We start from the raw sequence: 22,180 nt of genomic DNA, 5'->3' as shown, positions 1-22,180 counted from the left end.
ATCTAAAACGCGTGGATTGCAGCAGCAGCAAGCCGAAAAGTGCAGGCATGTAAGGGATCTAGAGGTTGACAACATGTCTTCTTAACGGGAGTCCAGGAGCTCATCTCCACAAATGGACTTTTCAGGATCCTTGGGTGGCTCCGTAGTTTGAAACCAATTCTGGTTATCGCTTCTCGGCCTTTTGGCTAAGATCAAGTGTAGTATCTGTTCTTATCAGTTTAATATCTGATACGTCCCCTATCTGGGGACCATATATTAAATGGATTTTTAGAACAGGGAGATGGAAAAAGAGCTTGCTCTGTCCACTCCACGCATTGACCTGGTATTGCAGTATCTCCAGGACCGGTGCACCCCTTCTTTAATGCAGTTTCTAAAATCAGAAAGAATTGAATTCAATGTTTTTTGTTCATTTTGCTTGTTTGTCGGATTTTGGGATGGACTCTTTGGCTTTGCTTTTCTTCTCCTCATTGGATTTTTCATGTTCAAAGTTGCAGAAGCCAGATTACAAGCTCATTTTGGTTCAACTTCAGCAACTGTGCATTGCATTGCCATGTAATGTGATGCAATGCTATCTTTCTAGCTCTCCCTTTTTACTTCCTTTTGGATAAACAGACATATTAGGCAAGCATTTTGGAGCTTTCACCTAAATAACTACAGGTGGTGAGATAAGCTGCACAATATAATTGACCTTTCAGTATATTGTTGCACACACACCATCTATTTAGCAAATGCCCTTGTTATCAACAGCAGCCTTTTAAACTCACCTGAGCTAACAGGTATGTGCGCTGGTTACTCTGCTGCGCTTAAAATTTCTTTTTTGGTTTGCTACAATGCCTTTTCTGAAACGTTGTCTCCTTCTGCTGGAACACTGACTTCTTTCATTTAATGCCTGCAGACTATAAAAGAGAACCCAACCCAAAAAGTTTGGTTGATTAGTCTGTGGCATTCTGTTAAACTGTTGCTTATGGCGGTCTCTGTGAGCTTCTCAGCGACATTCAGCCAGCCAGGTATCCTGCCTGCAGTAGATGGAATGTGGCAATGGAACGCTGGCTGCGCGTGTCATAATAGGCTCTGAGCCTTTATATACCTGTGCACAGCAGCAGCCACCTTCAGTCTGCTGCTGGACAGCCAGCAGCAGCAGCAGCAGGAGAGGTATGTAATCAGGAGCCCTCCTGCTAAGGGTAGACAGCTGCTCGTTCCACCCCACCCCCCGCCTTAATTGGTTCTCCTCCCTTCCAACGGTGTTGAGGCGGGTGGGAACAGCAGGGGGTGAAGGTGCTGTGTTTAAAGAGGTGGAGTTATGCAGATCTAAAACGCGTGGATTGCAGCAGCAGCAAGCCGAAAAGTGCAGGCATGTAAGGGATCTAGAGGTTGACAACATGTCTTCTTAACGGGAGTCCAGGAGCTCATCTCCACAAATGGACTTTTCAGGATCCTTGGGTGGCTCCGTAGTTTGAAACCAATTCTGGTTATCGCTTCTCGGCCTTTTGGCTAAGATCAAGTGTAGTATCTTTCGAAAAGGCGGTTTTGGATGTTGGCCGCCCTAGTAGATTGATACATTATGCACACTGGGGTTTAGGCGCTTGTTAGTACGCCAGGTGGCTAATATAGTCATCTGGTGGAAAGCATGGCCCCCCAGGATCGACGCCATTGGGCCGGGGAAGATCGAAAGCCCGAAGTGTGAAGTGCCCCAGGAGTGGTGACCCTGGGGTGCCTTAACTCACTGGGATTGGGAACCCCACTTGAGTTTATGGCACATTTGCACTAGCACTTCAATATTTCTTTCTTCACACACACCCTTATTCCGGGCCTTCTGGCCTTAGGATGGGGAATTTTTCAATTCCCGGTCGAAGGTCCGGGCAGTATTATACTGTGAAACCTTCACTATTTATTTAATTTTTTTTTGTCACTGTGTGTCCACTTTTTCACGTGTGTCCACGTCCTTACTAGGATTTTGTCGGGATGCGGTTCCCTTATGGGTTCCTCTCTTGGCAGGTCTAGGGGGGGAGTGTGTGGCCATCAGGTTCCGCTCCCCCCTGAACCCCCCTGGCTCTCCTCTTTCGGGAGGAGAGCGTTGTTGGCTCCCCTCTTCCGGGAGGGGAGCACAGTCTTTGGCTCCCAGTGCCTTGCTCGGGTGAGAACTCGGGCAGGTATTGAGGGTAAGATTGGGTCGCCTCTGGCTCCGGCTGGAGGTGGCTATTTGTCCCTGTGCCTCGCTGTGGCCTTCTGGCTCGGAGGGACGGGGAATGGTTTCGGGGACCCTTCTCCTTTTGGAGAGGGTTTCAAGAAGACCAGCATCCTAGTGCACTTTTTTTTGTGGCACTTGTCACTTTTTTAAGCGCACTCGGGTTTTGTACACGAATTCGGGCTTTCGATAAAAAAAATCTGTTCTTATCAGTTTAATATCTGATACGTCCCCTATCTGGGGACCATATATTAAATGGATTTTTAGAACAGGGAGATGGAAAAAGAGCTTGCTCTGTCCACTCCACGCATTGACCTGGTATTGCAGTATCTCCAGGACCGGTGCACCCCTTCTTTAATGCAGTTTCTAAAATCAGAAAGAATTGAATTCAATGTTTTTTGTTCATTTTGCTTGTTTGTCGGATTTTGGGATGGACTCTTTGGCTTTGCTTTTCTTCTCCTCATTGGATTTTTCATGTTCAAAGTTGCAGAAGCCAGATTACAAGCTCATTTTGGTTCAACTTCAGCAACTGTGCATTGCATTGCCATGTAATGTGATGCAATGCTATCTTTCTAGCTCTCCCTTTTTACTTCCTTTTGGATAAACAGACATATTAGGCAAGCATTTTGGAGCTTTCACCTAAATAACTACAGGTGGTGAGATAAGCTGCACAATATAATTGACCTTTCAGTATATTGTTGCACACACACCATCTATTTAGCAAATGCCCTTGTTATCAACAGCAGCCTTTTAAACTCACCTGAGCTAACAGGTATGTGCGCTGGTTACTCTGCTGCGCTTAAAATTTCTTTTTTGGTTTGCTACAATGCCTTTTCTGAAACGTTGTCTCCTTCTGCTGGAACACTGACTTCTTTCATTTAATGCCTGCAGACTATAAAAGAGAACCCAACCCAAAAAGTTTGGTTGATTAGTCTGTGGCATTCTGTTAAACTGTTGCTTATGGCGGTCTCTGTGAGCTTCTCAGCGACATTCAGCCAGCCAGGTATCCTGCCTGCAGTAGATGGAATGTGGCAATGGAACGCTGGCTGCGCGTGTCATAATAGGCTCTGAGCCTTTATATACCTGTGCACAGCAGCAGCCACCTTCAGTCTGCTGCTGGACAGCCAGCAGCAGCAGCAGCAGGAGAGGTATGTAATCAGGAGCCCTCCTGCTAAGGGTAGACAGCTGCTCGTTCCACCCCACCCCCCGCCTTAATTGGTTCTCCTCCCTTCCAACGGTGTTGAGGCGGGTGGGAACAGCAGGGGGTGAAGGTGCTGTGTTTAAAGAGGTGGAGTTATGCAGATCTAAAACGCGTGGATTGCAGCAGCAGCAAGCCGAAAAGTGCAGGCATGTAAGGGATCTAGAGGTTGACAACATGTCTTCTTAACGGGAGTCCAGGAGCTCATCTCCACAAATGGACTTTTCAGGATCCTTGGGTGGCTCCGTAGTTTGAAACCAATTCTGGTTATCGCTTCTCGGCCTTTTGGCTAAGATCAAGTGTAGTATCTGTTCTTATCAGTTTAATATCTGATACGTCCCCTATCTGGGGACCATATATTAAATGGATTTTTAGAACAGGGAGATGGAAAAAGAGCTTGCTCTGTCCACTCCACGCATTGACCTGGTATTGCAGTATCTCCAGGACCGGTGCACCCCTTCTTTAATGCAGTTTCTAAAATCAGAAAGAATTGAATTCAATGTTTTTTGTTCATTTTGCTTGTTTGTCGGATTTTGGGATGGACTCTTTGGCTTTGCTTTTCTTCTCCTCATTGGATTTTTCATGTTCAAAGTTGCAGAAGCCAGATTACAAGCTCATTTTGGTTCAACTTCAGCAACTGTGCATTGCATTGCCATGTAATGTGATGCAATGCTATCTTTCTAGCTCTCCCTTTTTACTTCCTTTTGGATAAACAGACATATTAGGCAAGCATTTTGGAGCTTTCACCTAAATAACTACAGGTGGTGAGATAAGCTGCACAATATAATTGACCTTTCAGTATATTGTTGCACACACACCATCTATTTAGCAAATGCCCTTGTTATCAACAGCAGCCTTTTAAACTCACCTGAGCTAACAGGTATGTGCGCTGGTTACTCTGCTGCGCTTAAAATTTCTTTTTTGGTTTGCTACAATGCCTTTTCTGAAACGTTGTCTCCTTCTGCTGGAACACTGACTTCTTTCATTTAATGCCTGCAGACTATAAAAGAGAACCCAACCCAAAAAGTTTGGTTGATTAGTCTGTGGCATTCTGTTAAACTGTTGCTTATGGCGGTCTCTGTGAGCTTCTCAGCGACATTCAGCCAGCCAGGCATCCTGCCTGCAGTAGATGGAATGTGGCAATGGAACGCTGGCTGCGCGTGTCATAATAGGCTCTGAGCCTTTATATACCTGTGCACAGCAGCAGCCACCTTCAGTCTGCTGCTGGACAGCCAGCAGCAGCAGCAGCAGGAGAGGTATGTAATCAGGAGCCCTCCTGCTAAGGGTAGACAGCTGCTCGTTCCACCCCACCCCCCGCCTTAATTGGTTCTCCTCCCTTCCAACGGTGTTGAGGCGGGTGGGAACAGCAGGGGGTGAAGGTGCTGTGTTTAAAGAGGTGGAGTTATGCAGATCTAAAACGCGTGGATTGCAGCAGCAGCAAGCCGAAAAGTGCAGGCATGTAAGGGATCTAGAGGTTGACAACATGTCTTCTTAACGGGAGTCCAGGAGCTCATCTCCACAAATGGACTTTTCAGGATCCTTGGGTGGCTCCGTAGTTTGAAACCAATTCTGGTTATCGCTTCTCGGCCTTTTGGCTCAGACCTAGTGTTTGGACAAGAGGTTCCTTGTGTACTAGCCCTCGGCCTTCCAGCATCGCCACTTCGGTGGCTTAAGCTGGATGCTGCTATAGGGGGAGAGTGAGGAGGAAACGAGAAGGCGATTCCTGAAGCGACCATGGGTGTCAAGCTTCGCTTTGCTGGGACCGGGGATCCCCGGGTCAAGAATGCTTTCCGTATCGAGGTCTCTGAGGAGAAGAAGGACCATTTCTCGTTGTCATACCTGGTCAACGCCATTTTCTATGAAATCCTGAAGATCCAGAAGTCGGAGATCATCTGTTTGCAGGAGTTCAGAAGGGAGCATAGGTACGTCTTGGTGCTTTCTTCTATGGCGGCTTGCCAAAACCTTTTCAAAACTCTTCAAGTCCTTTCAGAGCACCCTCAGCTGGATGGACTTATCTTCACTGTACTCTACTCTAAGGGGGATATCCCGGTGGTAGTATTCATGCACAACCCCTTTATCTCCCGGGATGATATCACTGCATTCCTGAGAAGACACTGCATTTTTGTGCAATTCTCCCATAAAATCTTAAATGGAGAAGGGCTGTGGACTGGGAAGTATAAATACTTTGTGAGGTTTGGGATAGACCCTCATGGTCCTGGAGGTATTCACTATCCTCCCCTGAACTTTACAATTGGAAGAGACTCTGGATATCTGTTTTTTCCCGAGGCGCCATTGTTCTGCAGGAGATGCAACATGTTCGGGCATATCCAGGATTTCTGCAAGCAATTGCCAAACTGTAGAAAGTGCAACAAGTACGGTCATCTGGCGAAGGATTGTTCCAACCCGGTGGTATGTGATGCCTGCGGGGAGGAAGGACATGTGATTCGGGATTGTAAGGCTAAAGTCAAGCCTAGGTCCTTCTCCGAAGTGACCAAAGGTAAGCCTACTGTCCCTGCTGTTACCCCACAGGTGACTACTGCAGAGATCAATGAGGAGACGGAGCCCCCTGAGGTTGAAGATCTGGTGGGTGAGGCCCAGAACCTGTTGGACCCTCCGGCCCCTGCTGGGCCAGGTATGGAGATCTCCGAGTTGGATGTGGACCTCCCTCATCAGTCCGAAATATGTGGTGAGGGTGACATGGATGTGTCTCTAGCTCGAACCCCTGCATTGTCCTGGGGTGCTACAGACGAAGAGGTGGCCAGGGATGGTGGCCAAGGAGACTTTACTTCTGGGAGGTCTTTTGATGATGATGATACTCCTGAACTGGCCAATAAAAAACCCAGACGAGAGTACTCACCTGCCAGCGGAGGGTGCGACAGTCCTGCAAGTGACCGCATTTACCCGCAGGATGTCTTCTCCCCTGATGCTCCTTACCTTGGCATCCCTGAGAGCATCAACACCTTTGGGGTGCTTTCCCAGTCTGATGATAATGGATGAGTATGGTGTGATCAACATTGAGTCATGTATTTCTTTTCATTAATTAATGTCTTGCCAATCTGGTTGGGATGTAGTGTCCCTAAATGTAAGGCAGATCAGATCTAAAATCAGAAGAACAACTGTTCTGGACTACCTGAAACATTTAGGTGCTGATGTTTTTTGCCTTCAGGAGTGTGGGATTCAGGATGCTCCTTGTGACAAAGACTGGCCTTACGGACAGCATATCTGGTCAGGGTCTAATCATAATAAAAATGATGGGGTGGGGATATTAGTTGGGAATAAAGAAATCTCTATTGATAGTTATATTGTGGTGGAGGTGGGCCGATGTTTAATTGCATTTTTGAGTTATAGAGGGTGGCGGGTCAGAATTATTAATTTATATTGCCCTACAGGGAAGGAAGAGCGGCTTGCTCTTCTTGAAAAATTAAGTTTTTTTCTTCCAGGGAAATCTCCCACTATTTTTGTTGGGGACGTTAATTGTGTCACAGAAGGAAAGTGTGACATAACAGGAAAGAAATTGTCCCATTTAATTTGTGATTTTTCCTTTTTAGATGCAGCAGTTGTTGTTCTTGGCATGCCACCACCGCCGACATACCATGCTGACCGTGGTGAGATTCATTCCAGAATTGATTTAATGTTATTTTCTAAAAATATGGTATGTTTGGATTTTTCTCAACAAAAGGTACCTTTTTCGGACCATGAATGTTTGAGAGGCGTGTTTTGTGCGAATGGTGACCAAGTGTATGGCGGTGGGGTATGGAAGTTGAATACAAGGCTGTTAGAGGATGATGAGGTGATGAATGAGTTTAATGTAAAGTATGAAAGATGGAGAATGCGTAAGAAGGATTTTGTGTGTGTTCTTGACTGGTGGGACTGGGTGAAAGTGCAATTTAAAACTTTCTTCAAAAAGTGGGGCTATAGAAAAGCTGCCAGATATAGGAATAGGTTTAATGACCTTAATAGACGGATTGACTGGTTGAGAAAGTGTGTTGCAAGTGGTTTGGAGATGTCTGATCAACTTACTGAGGCTAAGAATGAATTGAAGCGTGTGTTGGATGAGAAAGGAAAGGAAATTATATATCGTACTAAAATTGAGCACCTGGAGAAAAATGAGAAGTGTACGAGGTTCTTTTTTAAAAAAATGAATGGTAGGAAGACTGATATGAATGAAGTTGTGAATGAAAGTGGAACCAACTGTATGGGTGAGGATGTGCTGAAAGAAGTGAATAGGTTTTATAGCAAGTTGTATGATGAGAAATGGATTGACTCTGGGCTTGTGTCATATGTTCTGAATGGTGTGGAGAAAAAACTTGATTCTGAGGAGCGTGATCTGTTGTGTGAGGATGTAGTTCTGGATGAAGTGAAGAATGTGGTGTGGAGTGCTAAAAAGAGTAAGACTCCTGGGAAAGATGGTATACCTGTAGAGTTGTATGTGAAAGCATGGGAAGTTTTGGGAACAGATTTGACTGAGGTATGTAAGTATATGTGGGTGAATGGTAGGTTGTGTGAATCAATGAAAGAAGGAGTGGTTGTGCTTGTGTATAAAAAGGGTGAGAGGAAACGTTTGGAAAACTGGAGACCAATAACACTGCTGAATTCGGATTATAAGGTCTACAGTAAGTTACTGGCAAATCGTATGCGTGAAGTGATTGGTAGTGTTGTGGAGGAGGACCAAGTATGTGCAGTGCCTGGAAGAAGTATGAGTGATAACTTGTTATTGTTGAGAGATATGATTGGGGATTGCAAGGATAGAAAGCAGAAATGTATGACTTTAGCTATTGATTTTGAGAAGGCGTTTGACAGGGTTTCGCATGTGTTTTTGTTTAAAGTACTGGAAAGAATGGGGTTTCCTAGAGAATTTGTGAATTGTGTAAAATCATTGTATGATTGTGTGTCAAGTGAGTTCTTGGTTAATGGGTGGCTGTGTGACAAAGTGAAGATTAGGTCAGGAGTAAGGCAGGGGTGTCCTATGTCCCCCGTCTTATTTGTATGTGTAATAGAACCATTGTTATGTTTGATTAGACGGGATAAAATGATGAGAGGTTTGTTGGTGCCTGGTAGTGGTGGTAAGCATGTGAAAGTGTTAGGTTATATGGATGATGTTGTGGTTGTGAGTGAAAGTATGGCTTCTTTGAGTAGAATTAAATTGCTTTTGGATTTTTTTGTTGGTGCGTCTGGTTTTAGGGTAAATTGGAATAAATGTAGTTTTAAATGTTTTGGAGATAGTAGTATTCGTATGGATGGTGTAAAGTGTGAAGAGGGTGCAATCAAGATTTTGGGCGTATTATTTAATGATGACTTAAAAGGGAATGAAAGTTGGGAAGAGTGTGGTATGCGGGTTGAACGTAAATTGAATTTTTGGCGAATGAGAGAATTGACTCTGCGTGGTAAGGTGTTAATTATCAAAGCAGTGATTCTCCCTATCCTGCTTTATGTGGCGACTGTTTTTCCTTCTCCTTACAGGAAAATTAAGAGAATAGAGAAGTTGGTATTCACATTCCTGTGGTGTAGTAAGATGGAGAAGTTGAAGCGGGAGAGCCTTTTTAAGGCTTGTCAGCATGGTGGGCTGGCCTTTCCCAATATTGAAGTTTTTTTAGGCCTTAATTATATTAAGACTGTGGTTATTTTGCTGGGTAAAGGCAATAAAGGTGCTTTTATGGCTAATTATTCTGCTGGATGGATGTTGTATGGGTTATGCTGGAGGAAGAGAGATGCGAGTGTGCCTGTGGCCTTTAAGTGTCCTGTTTGGTATGAGGTGATTGAGAAATTTGTGAGAAAGCATGATTTGTTGAGTGTGGGAATGAATGATTTTAGAATGACCAAGAATGTGGTGAAAAGAATGAGTGCAAATGAGGTAGAGTGTAATATTGTTGGGCTGAGAGGGAATGAGGTTTCAGATGCATGGAAGAAGTTAGATACGTATGGGATGTCAAACAAACAGAAGGATGTTGTGTGGATGACTTTACATAATATTTTACCTGTGAGAGAAGTACAGAAGAAAAGAGAGTTGATAAGAACAGATGTGTGTCCGAGAGTGGGATGTGGTGGTTGTGAGACTGTCAGGCATGTTATGTGGGATTGTGAGTACGCGTACAGTGTGTGGAAGTGTGTAGGTGGATTGTGTAAGGGTTTAGCAGGCGTGAATTTTGTGGATTGGCGTGTGGCGATGTTTGGAATTGGTGCGTGTAGTCGGTCTAAAGATAGAATTTTATGGTTGATAATGGCTTGTGTGATGGAGAGTTTGTGGGATGCAAGGAACCTTGGACTTTTCAAAAGGAAATCTTTATCAGTGAATGAATGTGTTAGACTTATTCTTTCAAGACTATACCTGATATGTAAGTTGGACAGCAGAGGCGGTGGTGGCACAGATGCCGAAGGGATTTGGAAATTTAAAAAGTGGCATTACCTTATCAAATACCAGTGATTTTTTTCTTTGTGATTCCTTGAAGTTTCTGCATTTGTGTTACGTAAAGGATGTTCCCTTGTGATTATATTTCGTCTTATACTACTGCTAAATAAATAGAACCATGATGATGAGAAGTTTTAAGTAGCAAATTTTGGAGAAATTCATACTGTTTGCTAAAAAACTAAACTGAATGGTTTAAAAAAAAAAAAAAAAAAATCTGTTCTTATCAGTTTAATATCTGATACGTCCCCTATCTGGGGACCATATATTAAATGGATTTTTAGAACAGGGAGATGGAAAAAGAGCTTGCTCTGTCCACTCCACGCATTGACCTGGTATTGCAGTATCTCCAGGACCGGTGCACCCCTTCTTTAATGCAGTTTCTAAAATCAGAAAGAATTGAATTCAATGTTTTTTGTTCATTTTGCTTGTTTGTCGGATTTTGGGATGGACTCTTTGGCTTTGCTTTTCTTCTCCTCATTGGATTTTTCATGTTCAAAGTTGCAGAAGCCAGATTACAAGCTCATTTTGGTTCAACTTCAGCAACTGTGCATTGCATTGCCATGTAATGTGATGCAATGCTATCTTTCTAGCTCTCCCTTTTTACTTCCTTTTGGATAAACAGACATATTAGGCAAGCATTTTGGAGCTTTCACCTAAATAACTACAGGTGGTGAGATAAGCTGCACAATATAATTGACCTTTCAGTATATTGTTGCACACACACCATCTATTTAGCAAATGCCCTTGTTATCAACAGCAGCCTTTTAAACTCACCTGAGCTAACAGGTATGTGCGCTGGTTACTCTGCTGCGCTTAAAATTTCTTTTTTGGTTTGCTACAATGCCTTTTCTGAAACGTTGTCTCCTTCTGCTGGAACACTGACTTCTTTCATTTAATGCCTGCAGACTATAAAAGAGAACCCAACCCAAAAAGGTTGGTTGATTAGTCTGTGGCATTCTGTTAAACTGTTGCTTATGGCGGTCTCTGTGAGCTTCTCAGCGACATTCAGCCAGCCAGGTATCCTGCCTGCAGTAGATGGAATGTGGCAATGGAACGCTGGCTGCGCGTGTCATAATAGGCTCTGAGCCTTTATATACCTGTGCACAGCAGCAGCCACCTTCAGTCTGCTGCTGGACAGCCAGCAGCAGCAGCAGCAGGAGAGGTATGTAATCAGGAGCCCTCCTGCTAAGGGTAGACAGCTGCTCGTTCCTCCCCACCCCCCGCCTTAATTGGTTCTCCTCCCTTCCAACGGTGTTGAGGCGGGTGGGAACAGCAGGGGGTGAAGATGCTGTGTTTAAAGAGGTGGAGTTATGCAGATCTAAAACGCGTGGATTGCAGCAGCAGCAAGCCGAAAAGTGCAGGCATGTAAGGGATCTAGAGGTTGACAACATGTCTTCTTAACGGGAGTCCAGGAGCTCATCTCCACAAATGGACTTTTCAGGATCCTTGGGTGGCTCCGTAGTTTGAAACCAATTCTGGTTATCGCTTCTCGGCCTTTTGGCTAAGATCAGGTGCAGTGATCTACCAGTTGCTGCCTTGGCCTTGGCTAGGAGGTGCCCAGGGTACCCGGCTCCTTGGCCTGGGGGGATCGCTTTGTCTAACGGCAGGGCTTCACCCTCCTGCTGCTATTGGGGAGTCGGATTAGTCCCTGGGCAACGAGAGGCGATCATCGTGTCACCACACATAGCTGTGGGGGGCAGTTCTTTTGGAGGAAGAAGATGGAGTTGACGAGGAAGAGGAACTGTTTACGGTTCTATGTGAAGACGGAGTTAGAGGATTTTTCGTTGGAGGAGAATCAGATCTTGGATATTCTGTTCAAGTATGGGACGATCATTGAAGAGGACATTTTTTGTATGCAAGAAATCAAGTTTAAAAAGGTATTTGACGTAACACTGAAGTCTGAAGAAAAGTGTATTTGTCTTCTCAAGAATTGGGAAGGAAAAGAAATTGGAGTTAATGCTCTTTTTGCTGGAAGGCCGAAAAAGGTGGTTATCTGTATGGATGACCCCTTTGTAGAGATGGAGGAAGTGATGGAGTTTTTGAAGCCATGGAGTATTTTGGTAAAATTCCAGAAGGACTACTTAAATAAAGTGGGAGTCTGGAATGGGAAGAGAAGTTTCCTAGTTTGGGAAAATGGACAAAATGAACTAAGTTTAGGAAGGATTGTTATAAATGGTAAATGTGGATTCAGTTATGTGGAAAATGGTAAAAGAAGAATTGATAATGGGAAACCTGGATTTTGTTATGAGGAAGGTGGGAAAAAAGAGGAGAAAGGGAAAAAGATATTTGAAGAATCGTTTGAAGATTGTAAAGAGAAAGAAGACAAAGATATACAAGTAGTTGAAAATAAGAAGGAGTTTGTGGGAGAGAAGCAGGAGTTCTCAGGAGTTGGGGACTCTATGTTTTGCAGACTGGAGAGAGTACCTAGAAGTAAAGACGTTAAGGAAAAAAGGAAGGTGGATGATAAGGGAAAAGAGAAAGTAATGCAGGATTGTGTTGATACCAGTGCTGAAGCTGAAGAAGATGAAAAGATTTTGCTGCAAGGTTTTGACTGGAAATTGTTGGACATGTCATGGAGGAAGAAGAAACGTGGAAGAAGAAAAATGTTGAGTTGATGTTTTTGTTGGAAGTTTTTTGTTGTTGATGTAAGGATATGTTATGTTATGTTTTATTTATTAATTATCATTAAATTTTCTTAAAAAAAACAAAAAGTTGAATTCGGATGATGAAGGCGTAGGCGACATTTTTTTGGTTATCCATGCAAATGGAATTTAATTTATGTCGCGTCTTCTGACGCATTCAATTAAAAAAATCTGTTCTTATCAGTTTAATATCTGATACGTCCCCTATCTGGGGACCATATATTAAATGGATTTTTAGAACAGGGAGATGGAAAAAGAGCTTGCTCTGTCCACTCCACGCATTGACCTGGTATTGCAGTATCTCCAGGACCGGTGCACCCCTTCTTTAATGCAGTTTCTAAAATCAGAAAGAATTGAATTCAATGTTTTTTGTTCATTTTGCTTGTTTGTCGGATTTTGGGATGGACTCTTTGGCTTTGCTTTTCTTCTCCTCATTGGATTTTTCATGTTCAAAGTTGCAGAAGCCAGATTACAAGCTCATTTTGGTTCAACTTCAGCAACTGTGCATTGCATTGCCATGTAATGTGATGCAATGCTATCTTTCTAGCTCTCCCTTTTTACTTCCTTTTGGATAAACAGACATATTAGGCAAGCATTTTGGAGCTTTCACCTAAATAACTACAGGTGGTGAGATAAGCTGCACAATATAATTGACCTTTCAGTATATTGTTGCACACACACCATCTATTTAGCAAATGCCCTTGTTATCAACAGCAGCCTTTTAAACTCACCTGAGCTAACAGGTATGTGCGCTGGTTACTCTGCTGCGCTTAAAATTTCTTTTTTGGTTTGCTACAATGCCTTTTCTGAAACGTTGTCTCCTTCTGCTGGAACACTGACTTCTTTCATTTAATGCCTGCAGACTATAAAAGAGAACCCAACCCAAAAAGTTTGGTTGATTAGTCTGTGGCATTCTGTTAAACTGTTGCTTATGGCGGTCTCTGTGAGCTTCTCAGCGACATTCAGCCAGCCAGGTATCCTGCCTGCAGTAGATGGAATGTGGCAATGGAACGCTGGCTGCGCGTGTCATAATAGGCTCTGAGCCTTTATATACCTGTGCACAGCAGCAGCCACCTTCAGTCTGCTGCTGGACAGCCAGCAGCAGCAGCAGCAGCAGGAGAGGTATGTAATCAGGAGCCCTCCTGCTAAGGGTAGACAGCTGCTCGTTCCACCCCACCCCCCGCCTTAATTGGTTCTCCTCCCTTCCAACGGTGTTGAGGCGGGTGGGAACAGCAGGGGGTGAAGGTGCTGTGTTTAAAGAGGTGGAGTTATGCAGATCTAAAACGCGTGGATTGCAGCAGCAGCAAGCCGAAAAGTGCAGGCATGTAAGGGATCTAGAGGTTGACAACATGTCTTCTTAACGGGAGTCCAGGAGCTCATCTCCACAAATGGACTTTTCAGGATCCTTGGGTGGCTCCGTAGTTTGAAACCAATTCTGGTTATCGCTTCTCGGCCTTTTGGCTAAGATCAAGTGTAGTATCTGTTCTTATCAGTTTAATATCTGATACGTCCCCTATCTGGGGACCATATATTAAATGGATTTTTAGAACAGGGAGATGGAAAAAGAGCTTGCTCTGTCCACTCCACGCATTGACCTGGTATTGCAGTATCTCCAGGACCGGTGCACCCCTTCTTTAATGCAGTTTCTAAAATCAGAAAGAATTGAATTCAATGTTTTTTGTTCATTTTGCTTGTTTGTCGGATTTTGGGATGGACTCTTTGGCTTTGCTTTTCTTCTCCTCATTGGATTTTTCATGTTCAAAGTTGCAGAAGCCAGATTACAAGCTCATTTTGGTTCAACTTCAGCAACTGTGCATTGCATTGCCATGTAATGTGATGCAATGCTATCTTTCTAGCTCTCCCTTTTTACTTCCTTTTGGATAAACAGACATATTAGGCAAGCATTTTGGAGCTTTCACCTAAATAACTACAGGTGGTGAGATAAGCTGCACAATATAATTGACCTTTCAGTATATTGTTGCACACACACCATCTATTTAGCAAATGCCCTTGTTATCAACAGCAGCCTTTTAAACTCACCTGAGCTAACAGGTATGTGCGCTGGTTACTCTGCTGCGCTTAAAATTTCTTTTTTGGTTTGCTACAATGCCTTTTCTGAAACGTTGTCTCCTTCTGCTGGAACACTGACTTCTTTCATTTAATGCCTGCAGACTATAAAAGAGAACCCAACCCAAAAAGTTTGGTTGATTAGTCTGTGGCATTCTGTTAAACTGTTGCTTATGGCGGTCTCTGTGAGCTTCTCAGCGACATTCAGCCAGCCAGGTATCCTGCCTGCAGTAGATGGAATGTGGCAATGGAACGCTGGCTGCGCGTGTCATAATAGGCTCTGAGCCTTTATATACCTGTGCACAGCAGCAGCCACCTTCAGTCTGCTGCTGGACAGCCAGCAGCAGCAGCAGCAGGAGAGGTATGTAATCAGGAGCCCTCCTGCTAAGGGTAGACAGCTGCTCGTTCCACCCCACCCCCCGCCTTAATTGGTTCTCCTCCCTTCCAACGGTGTTGAGGCGGGTGGGAACAGCAGGGGGTGAAGGTGCTGTGTTTAAAGAGGTGGAGTTATGCAGATCTAAAACGCGTGGATTGCAGCAGCAGCAAGCCGAAAAGTGCAGGCATGTAAGGGATCTAGAGGTTGACAACATGTCTTCTTAACGGGAGTCCAGGAGCTCATCTCCACAAATGGACTTTTCAGGATCCTTGGGTGGCTCCGTAGTTTGAAACCAATTCTGGTTATCGCTTCTCGGCCTTTTGGCTAAGATCAAGTGTAGTATCTGTTCTTATCAGTTTAATATCTGATACGTCCCCTATCTGGGGACCATATATTAAATGGATTTTTAGAACAGGGAGATGGAAAAAGAGCTTGCTCTGTCCACTCCACGCATTGACCTGGTATTGCAGTATCTCCAGGACCGGTGCACCCCTTCTTTAATGCAGTTTCTAAAATCAGAAAGAATTGAATTCAATGTTTTTTGTTCATTTTGCTTGTTTGTCGGATTTTGGGATGGACTCTTTGGCTTTGCTTTTCTTCTCCTCATTGGATTTTTCATGTTCAAAGTTGCAGAAGCCAGATTACAAGCTCATTTTGGTTCAACTTCAGCAACTGTGCATTGCATTGCCATGTAATGTGATGCAATGCTATCTTTCTAGCTCTCCCTTTTTACTTCCTTTTGGATAAACAGACATATTAGGCAAGCATTTTGGAGCTTTCACCTAAATAACTACAGGTGGTGAGATAAGCTGCACAATATAATTGACCTTTCAGTATATTGTTGCACACACACCATCTATTTAGCAAATGCCCTTGTTATCAACAGCAGCCTTTTAAACTCACCTGAGCTAACAGGTATGTGCGCTGGTTACTCTGCTGCGCTTAAAATTTCTTTTTTGGTTTGCTACAATGCCTTTTCTGAAACGTTGTCTCCTTCTGCTGGAACACTGACTTCTTTCATTTAATGCCTGCAGACTATAAAAGAGAACCCAACCCAAAAAGTTTGGTTGATTAGTCTGTGGCATTCTGTTAAACTGTTGCTTATGGCGGTCTCTGTGAGCTTCTCAGCGACATTCAGCCAGCCAGGTATCCTGCCTGCAGTAGATGGAATGTGGCAATGGAACGCTGGCTGCGCGTGTCATAATAGGCTCTGAGCCTTTATATACCTGTGCACAGCAGCAGCCACCTTCAGTCTGCTGCTGGACAGCCAGCAGCAGCAGCAGCAGCAGGAGAGGTATGTAATCAGGAGCCCTCCTGCTAAGGGTAGACAGCTGCTCGTTCCACCCCACCCCCCGCCTTAATTGGTTCTCCTCCCTTCCAACGGTGTTGAGGCGGGTGGGAACAGCAGGGGGTGAAGGTGCTGTGTTTAAAGAGGTGGAGTTATGCAGATCTAAAACGCGTGGATTGCAGCAGCAGCAAGCCGAAAAGTGCAGGCATGTAAGGGATCTAGAGGTTGACAACATGTCTTCTTAACGGGAGTCCAGGAGCTCATCTCCACAAATGGACTTTTCAGGATCCTTGGGTGGCTCCGTAGTTTGAAACCAATTCTGGTTATCGCTTCTCGGCCTTTTGGCTAAGATCAAGTGTAGTATCTGTTCTTATCAGTTTAATATCTGATACGTCCCCTATCTGGGGACCATATATTAAATGGATTTTTAGAACAGGGAGATGGAAAAAGAGCTTGCTCTGTCCACTCCACGCATTGACCTGGTATTGCAGTATCTCCAGGACCGGTGCACCCCTTCTTTAATGCAGTTTCTAAAATCAGAAAGAATTGAATTCAATGTTTTTTGTTCATTTTGCTTGTTTGTCGGATTTTGGGATGGACTCTTTGGCTTTGCTTTTCTTCTCCTCATTGGATTTTTCATGTTCAAAGTTGCAGAAGCCAGATTACAAGCTCATTTTGGTTCAACTTCAGCAACTGTGCATTGCATTGCCATGTAATGTGATGCAATGCTATCTTTCTAGCTCTCCCTTTTTACTTCCTTTTGGATAAACAGACATATTAGGCAAGCATTTTGGAGCTTTCACCTAAATAACTACAGGTGGTGAGATAAGCTGCACAATATAATTGACCTTTCAGTATATTGTTGCACACACACCATCTATTTAGCAAATGCCCTTGTTATCAACAGCAGCCTTTTAAACTCACCTGAACTAACAGGTATGTGCGCTGGTTACTCTGCTGCGCTTAAAATTTCTTTTTTGGTTTGCTACAATGCCTTTTCTGAAACGTTGTCTCCTTCTGCTGGAACACTGACTTCTTTCATTTAATGCCTGCAGACTATAAAAGAGAACCCAACCCAAAAAGTTTGGTTGATTAGTCTGTGGCATTCTGTTAAACTGTTGCTTATGGCGGTCTCTGTGAGCTTCTCAGCGACATTCAGCCAGCCAGGTATCCTGCCTGCAGTAGATGGAATGTGGCAATGGAACGCTGGCTGCGCGTGTCATAATAGGCTCTGAGCCTTTATATACCTGTGCACAGCAGCAGCCACCTTCAGTCTGCTGCTGGACAGCCAGCAGCAGCAGCAGCAGCAGGAGAGGTATGTAATCAGGAGCCCTCCTGCTAAGGGTAGACAGCTGCTCGTTCCACCCCACCCCCCGCCTTAATTGGTTCTCCTCCCTTCCAACGGTGTTGAGGCGGGTGGGAACAGCAGGGGGTGAAGGTGCTGTGTTTAAAGAGGTGGAGTTATGCAGATCTAAAACGCGTGGATTGCAGCAGCAGCAAGCCGAAAAGTGCAGGCATGTAAGGGATCTAGAGGTTGACAACATGTCTTCTTAACGGGAGTCCAGGAGCTCATCTCCACAAATGGACTTTTCAGGATCCTTGGGTGGCTCCGTAGTTTGAAACCAATTCTGGTTATCGCTTCTCGGCCTTTTGGCTAAGATCAAGTGTAGTATCTGTTCTTATCAGTTTAATATCTGATACGTCCCCTATCTGGGGACCATATATTAAATGGATTTTTAGAACAGGGAGATAGAAAAAGAGCTTGCTCTGTCCACTCCACGCATTGACCTGGTATTGCAGTATCTCCAGGACCGGTGCACCCCTTCTTTAATGCAGTTTCTAAAATCAGAAAGAATTGAATTCAATGTTTTTTGTTCATTTTGCTTGTTTGTCGGATTTTGGGATGGACTCTTTGGCTTTGCTTTTCTTCTCCTCATTGGATTTTTCATGTTCAAAGTTGCAGAAGCCAGATTACAAGCTCATTTTGGTTCAACTTCAGCAACTGTGCATTGCATTGCCATGTAATGTGATGCAATGCTATCTTTCTAGCTCTCCCTTTTTACTTCCTTTTGGATAAACAGACATATTAGGCAAGCATTTTGGAGCTTTCACCTAAATAACTACAGGTGGTGAGATAAGCTGCACAATATAATTGACCTTTCAGTATATTGTTGCACACACACCATCTATTTAGCAAATGCCCTTGTTATCAACAGCAGCCTTTTAAACTCACCTGAGCTAACAGGTATGTGCGCTGGTTACTCTGCTGCGCTTAAAATTTCTTTTTTGGTTTGCTACAATGCCTTTTCTGAAACGTTGTCTCCTTCTGCTGGAACACTGACTTCTTTCATTTAATGCCTGCAGACTATAAAAGAGAACCCAACCCAAAAAGTTTGGTTGATTAGTCTGTGGCATTCTGTTAAACTGTTGCTTATGGCGGTCTCTGTGAGCTTCTCAGCGACATTCAGCCAGCCAGGTATCCTGCCTGCAGTAGATGGAATGTGGCAATGGAACGCTGGCTGCGCGTGTCATAATAGGCTCTGAGCCTTTATATACCTGTGCACAGCAGCAGCCACCTTCAGTCTGCTGCTGGACAGCCAGCAGCAGCAGCAGCAGCAGGAGAGGTATGTAATCAGGATCCCTCCTGCTAAGGGTAGACAGCTGCTCGTTCCACCCCACCCGCCGCCTTAATTGGTTCTCCTCCCTTCCAACGGTGTTGAGGCGGGTGGGAACAGCAGGGGGTGAAGGTGCTGTGTTTAAAGAGGTGGAGTTATGCAGATCTAAAACGCGTGGATTGCAGCAGCAGCAAGCCGAAAAGTGCAGGCATGTAAGGGATCTAGAGGTTGACAACATGTCTTCTTAACGGGAGTCCAGGAGCTCATCTCCACAAATGGACTTTTCAGGATCCTTGGGTGGCTCCGTAGTTTGAAACCAATTCTGGTTATCGCTTCTCGGCCTTTTGGCTAAGATCAAGTGTAGTATCTGTTCTTATCAGTTTAATATCTGATACGTCCCCTATCTGGGGACCATATATTAAATGGATTTTTAGAACAGGGAGATGGAAAAAAAGCTTGCTCTGTCCACTCCACGCATTGACCTGGTATTGCAGTATCTCCAGGACCGGTGCACCCCTTCTTTAATGCAGTTTCTAAAATCAGAAAGAATTGAATTCAATGTTTTTTGTTCATTTTGCTTGTTTGTCGGATTTTGGGATGGACTCTTTGGCTTTGCTTTTCTTCTCCTCATTGGATTTTTCATGTTCAAAGTTGCAGAAGCCAGATTACAAGCTCATTTTGGTTCAACTTCAGCAACTGTGCATTGCATTGCCATGTAATGTGATGCAATGCTATCTTTCTAGCTCTCCCTTTTTACTTCCTTTTGGATAAACAGACATATTAGGCAAGCATTTTGGAGCTTTCACCTAAATAACTACAGGTGGTGAGATAAGCTGCACAATATAATTGACCTTTCAGTATATTGTTGCACACACACCATCTATTTAGCAAATGCCCTTGTTATCAACAGCAGCCTTTTAAACTCACCTGAGCTAACAGGTATGTGCGCTGGTTACTCTGCTGCGCTTAAAATTTCTTTTTTGGTTTGCTACAATGCCTTTTCTGAAACGTTGTCTCCTTCTGCTGGAACACTGACTTCTTTCATTTAATGCCTGCAGACTATAAAAGAGAACCCAACCCAAAAAGTTTGGTTGATTAGTCTGTGGCATTCTGTTAAACTGTTGCTTATGGCGGTCTCTGTGAGCTTCTCAGCGACATTCAGCCAGCCAGGTATCCTGCCTGCAGTAGATGGAATGTGGCAATGGAACGCTGGCTGCGCGTGTCATAATAGGCTCTGAGCCTTTATATACCTGTGCACAGCAGCAGCCACCTTCAGTCTGCTGCTGGACAGCCAGCAGCAGCAGCAGCAGCAGGAGAGGTATGTAATCAGGAGCCCTCCTGCTAAGGGTAGACAGCTGCTCGTTCCACCCCACCCGCCGCCTTAATTGGTTCTCCTCCCTTCCAACGGTGTTGAGGCGGGTGGGAACAGCAGGGGGTGAAGGTGCTGTGTTTAAAGAGGTGGAGTTATGCAGATCTAAAACGCGTGGATTGCAGCAGCAGCAAGCCGAAAAGTGCAGGCATGTAAGGGATCTAGAGGTTGACAACATGTCTTCTTAACGGGAGTCCAGGAGCTCATCTCCACAAATGGACTTTTCAGGATCCTTGGGTGGCTCCGTAGTTTGAAACCAATTCTGGTTATCGCTTCTCGGCCTTTTGGCTAAGATCAAGTGTAGTATCTGTTCTTATCAGTTTAATATCTGATACGTCCCCTATCTGGGGACCATATATTAAATGGATTTTTAGAACAGGGAGATGGAAAAAGAGCTTGCTCTGTCCACTCCACGCATTGACCTGGTATTGCAGTATCTCCAGGACCGGTGCACCCCTTCTTTAATGCAGTTTCTAAAATCAGAAAGAATTGAATTCAATGTTTTTTGTTCATTTTGCTTGTTTGTCGGATTTTGGGATGGACTCTTTGGCTTTGCTTTTCTTCTCCTCATTGGATTTTTCATGTTCAAAGTTGCAGAAGCCAGATTACAAGCTCATTTTGGTTCAACTTCAGCAACTGTGCATTGCATTGCCATGTAATGTGATGCAATGCTATCTTTCTAGCTCTCCCTTTTTACTTCCTTTTGGATAAACAGACATATTAGGCAAGCATTTTGGAGCTTTCACCTAAATTACTACAGGTGGTTAGATAAGCTGCACAATATAATTGACCTTTCAGTATATTGTTGCACACACACCATCTATTTAGCAAATGCCCTTGTTATCAACAGCAGCCTTTTAAACTCACCTGAGCTAACAGGTATGTGCGCTGGTTACTCTGCTGCGCTTAAAATTTCTTTTTTGGTTTGCTACAATGCCTTTTCTGAAACGTTGTCTCCTTCTGCTGGAACACTGACTTCTTTCATTTAATGCCTGCAGACTATAAAAGAGAACCCAACCCAAAAAGTTTGGTTGATTAGTCTGTGGCATTCTGTTAAACTGTTGCTTATGGCGGTCTCTGTGAGCTTCTCAGCGACATTCAGCCAGCCAGGTATCCTGCCTGCAGTAGATGGAATGTGGCAATGGAACGCTGGCTGCGCGTGTCATAATAGGCTCTGAGCCTTTATATACCTGTGCACAGCAGCAGCCACCTTCAGTCTGCTGCTGGACAGCCAGCAGCAGCAGCAGCAGGAGAGGTATGTAATCAGGAGCCCTCCTGCTAAGGGTAGACAGCTGCTCGTTCCACCCCACCCCCCGCCTTAATTGGTTCTCCTCCCTTCCAACGGTGTTGAGGCGGGTGGGAACAGCAGGGGGTGAAGGTGCTGTGTTTAAAGAGGTGGAGTTATGCAGATCTAAAACGCGTGGATTGCAGCAGCAGCAAGCCGAAAAGTGCAGGCATGTAAGGGATCTAGAGGTTGACAACATGTCTTCTTAACGGGAGTCCAGGAGCTCATCTCCACAAATGGACTTTTCAGGATCCTTGGGTGGCTCCGTAGTTTGAAACCAATTCTGGTTATCGCTTCTCGGCCTTTTGGCTAAGATCAAGTGTAGTATCTGTTCTTATCAGTTTAATATCTGATACGTCCCCTATCTGGGGACCATATATTAAATGGATTTTTAGAACAGGGAGATGGAAAAAGAGCTTGCTCTGTCCACTCCACGCATTGACCTGGTATTGCAGTATCTCCAGGACCGGTGCACCCCTTCTTTAATGCAGTTTCTAAAATCAGAAAGAATTGAATTCAATGTTTTTTGTTCATTTTGCTTGTTTGTCGGATTTTGGGATGGACTCTTTGGCTTTGCTTTTCTTCTCCTCATTGGATTTTTCATGTTCAAAGTTGCAGAAGCCAGATTACAAGCTCATTTTGGTTCAACTTCAGCAACTGTGCATTGCATTGCCATGTAATGTGATGCAATGCTATCTTTCTAGCTCTCCCTTTTTACTTCCTTTTGGATAAACAGACATATTAGGCAA

The 22,180-nt window shown here is 44.2% G+C and overlaps 10 non-coding genes and 3 pseudogenes across 10 annotated transcripts; all 13 read left to right on the top strand.

Moving 5' to 3' along the window:
* Positions 1-165: 165 nt before the first annotated feature.
* LOC141209373 (U2 spliceosomal RNA) lies at positions 166-356 on the top strand. Its single transcript, XR_012279569.1, has one exon. It is a non-coding gene; the product is annotated as a U2 spliceosomal RNA (small nuclear RNA).
* Positions 357-1,471: 1,115 nt separating this feature from the next.
* Positions 1,472-1,563, top strand: LOC141210835 (U2 spliceosomal RNA; annotated as a pseudogene).
* A 794-nt stretch (positions 1,564-2,357) lies between these two features.
* Positions 2,358-2,537, top strand: LOC141210585 (U2 spliceosomal RNA; annotated as a pseudogene).
* A 1,115-nt stretch (positions 2,538-3,652) lies between these two features.
* LOC141209372 (U2 spliceosomal RNA) lies at positions 3,653-3,843 on the top strand. The gene has a single exon (XR_012279568.1). It is a non-coding gene; the product is annotated as a U2 spliceosomal RNA (small nuclear RNA).
* A 6,106-nt stretch (positions 3,844-9,949) lies between these two features.
* LOC141210652 (U2 spliceosomal RNA) lies at positions 9,950-10,155 on the top strand (annotated as a pseudogene).
* A 2,412-nt stretch (positions 10,156-12,567) lies between these two features.
* On the top strand, positions 12,568-12,754 carry LOC141210547 (U2 spliceosomal RNA). The gene has a single exon (XR_012280708.1). It is a non-coding gene; the product is annotated as a U2 spliceosomal RNA (small nuclear RNA).
* Positions 12,755-13,872: 1,118 nt separating this feature from the next.
* Positions 13,873-14,063, top strand: LOC141209370 (U2 spliceosomal RNA). Its single transcript, XR_012279567.1, has one exon. It is a non-coding gene; the product is annotated as a U2 spliceosomal RNA (small nuclear RNA).
* A 1,115-nt stretch (positions 14,064-15,178) lies between these two features.
* Positions 15,179-15,369, top strand: LOC141209369 (U2 spliceosomal RNA). The gene has a single exon (XR_012279566.1). It is a non-coding gene; the product is annotated as a U2 spliceosomal RNA (small nuclear RNA).
* Positions 15,370-16,487: 1,118 nt separating this feature from the next.
* Positions 16,488-16,678, top strand: LOC141209368 (U2 spliceosomal RNA). Its single transcript, XR_012279565.1, has one exon. It is a non-coding gene; the product is annotated as a U2 spliceosomal RNA (small nuclear RNA).
* A 1,118-nt stretch (positions 16,679-17,796) lies between these two features.
* LOC141210097 (U2 spliceosomal RNA) lies at positions 17,797-17,987 on the top strand. The gene has a single exon (XR_012280275.1). It is a non-coding gene; the product is annotated as a U2 spliceosomal RNA (small nuclear RNA).
* A 1,118-nt stretch (positions 17,988-19,105) lies between these two features.
* LOC141210184 (U2 spliceosomal RNA) lies at positions 19,106-19,296 on the top strand. The gene has a single exon (XR_012280360.1). It is a non-coding gene; the product is annotated as a U2 spliceosomal RNA (small nuclear RNA).
* Positions 19,297-20,414: 1,118 nt separating this feature from the next.
* On the top strand, positions 20,415-20,605 carry LOC141209367 (U2 spliceosomal RNA). The gene has a single exon (XR_012279564.1). It is a non-coding gene; the product is annotated as a U2 spliceosomal RNA (small nuclear RNA).
* A 1,115-nt stretch (positions 20,606-21,720) lies between these two features.
* On the top strand, positions 21,721-21,911 carry LOC141209366 (U2 spliceosomal RNA). The gene has a single exon (XR_012279563.1). It is a non-coding gene; the product is annotated as a U2 spliceosomal RNA (small nuclear RNA).
* The last annotated feature ends 269 nt before the right edge of the window (positions 21,912-22,180 follow it).

This window comes from Phyllobates terribilis, unplaced genomic scaffold (assembly GCF_046119375.1).
Source record: "Phyllobates terribilis strain yellow unplaced genomic scaffold, ASM4611937v1 Scaffold_169__1_contigs__length_4117513, whole genome shotgun sequence".
Classification (NCBI taxonomy): domain Eukaryota; kingdom Metazoa; phylum Chordata; class Amphibia; order Anura; family Dendrobatidae; genus Phyllobates; species Phyllobates terribilis.
The sequence above is the reverse complement of the archived record's forward strand: the minus strand, read 5'-3'. Positions and strand labels throughout refer to the sequence as shown.